Source organism: Aplysia californica, unplaced genomic scaffold, assembly GCF_000002075.1.
Source record: "Aplysia californica isolate F4 #8 unplaced genomic scaffold, AplCal3.0 scaffold00337, whole genome shotgun sequence".
In the NCBI taxonomy this organism is placed as follows: domain Eukaryota; kingdom Metazoa; phylum Mollusca; class Gastropoda; order Aplysiida; family Aplysiidae; genus Aplysia; species Aplysia californica.
Window position 1 is genome coordinate 182,625 of NW_004797607.1, and position 1,572 is coordinate 184,196.

Below are 1,572 nucleotides of genomic sequence, written 5' to 3' on the forward strand. Positions count from 1 at the left end.
TCTCTCTCTCTCTCTCTCTCTTTCTCTTTCTCTCCATCTTTCTCTCTTTCTCTTTATATGTGTTTTTGAACATTAAAGTTAAGATTTCATCCCCTTTCTTCTGAACAATAAAAACTCGACGAATTCAGTTATGTCTATCCTACACTCCCATAGCTTTACGAGTTTCAGTAAGGAACAAGTTCTGGTGTGCTCTAGGGGGCAAACATGTTTTTGAAGACAAGTTAAAAATAAAAAATAAAATAATAATAATGCGAAGGGAATAACCTGTAACAGGCTCGTTTTGCGTGTTTTACTCTTCTCTCCCCCACCCCTTTCCCTTATTAAAGTCCCCACACTGCATACGTTTGCCCAAGTGTTGGAGGGCGAGTGTTAAAGTCAACACTCGGGAGGTTTGGGGTTCGGATCAGCCCAGACCTCAGTGCCGGCCTCACACAGAGGGCCCCTTGAGATGTTGCAACTGTTGTTCTCCACGGTCAGGCTGTGTGTGCTTGGTTTAGCGCCCTTTGATTGGCCAGTGATCTCTCCCGGCCCTGCTACTTTGTGACGTTGTCTCAGGTGCGTGGGTCGGTTGAAGAAGGGGCGGGGGAGAGAGATGAGAAGGAAAGAGCCGTTTCTTTTTCATTATTTTTATTATGAATGTGTTATAATTCACTCCCACCCCCACCCCTTCTCCCTCTCTCTCTCTCTCTCTCTCTCTCTCTCTCTCTCTCTCTCTCTCACTTTCTCTCGCTCCCGTCGTGCTCCCATACGTTACACACCAAATAATCAATCCAGTCGTGTCATGTCTCGGACACAAGCGTTTTCTGATGATCCATACATCCAATATGTTCTCCCACTGCCTTTTCGTAGGCCCTATGTGTATAATATATATTTCTTCCTATTGAGTCGTGATAATGAAGAAAGAAAAAAATGAATGCACATTGACCGAAACACGCATGAGGACACGAGTGCAGGATACACTCGGTTCTCGCACAATGTATGCACCATCGCGTGCAGCTACACAAAATTCGCACGCACACCGAGAAACTACCAAGCACACTCACTCAACCACACCTCTATGGTCTTTCTTTTGTACTAGATGTCTACACTACATGACAGAAGCCTTAAAATAGACGTGTTTGTGGGTGGTTGGCTGGTGCTCTGGTGTGCTTTGCTCATTTATTCCTTTCAAACGCCTGTCCTTCTTCTCTCTCCTCCTTTTCTTTGTATGTTACTCGTTAGTAAGAGCTCTAACCTTTGGCACTTATATGACCTTATCGTTCTGCAAGTGTCGTAAAGCTCTTACTAAAACTAAACTGATGCACACGTTTTTACGCTCATACGCCCCTCGTTTTAATTGGTAGTCTGTTCTTTTATATACAGGGAAGGCCTGGTGAGTTTTGTGGTGTGGTGTACTCCTTCTTCTCTTACTACAATTTTTGTTTCACACTTATTCTGTCTAATTAATCTGAACTTTAAATAGTCACGGCCGAAAATACCTTGTGGTTCAGCACAGGTCAATTATATAAGCTTCCTGTACGTAGAGAGAGAGAGAGAGAGAGAGAGAGAGAGAGAGAGAGAGAGAGAGAGAGA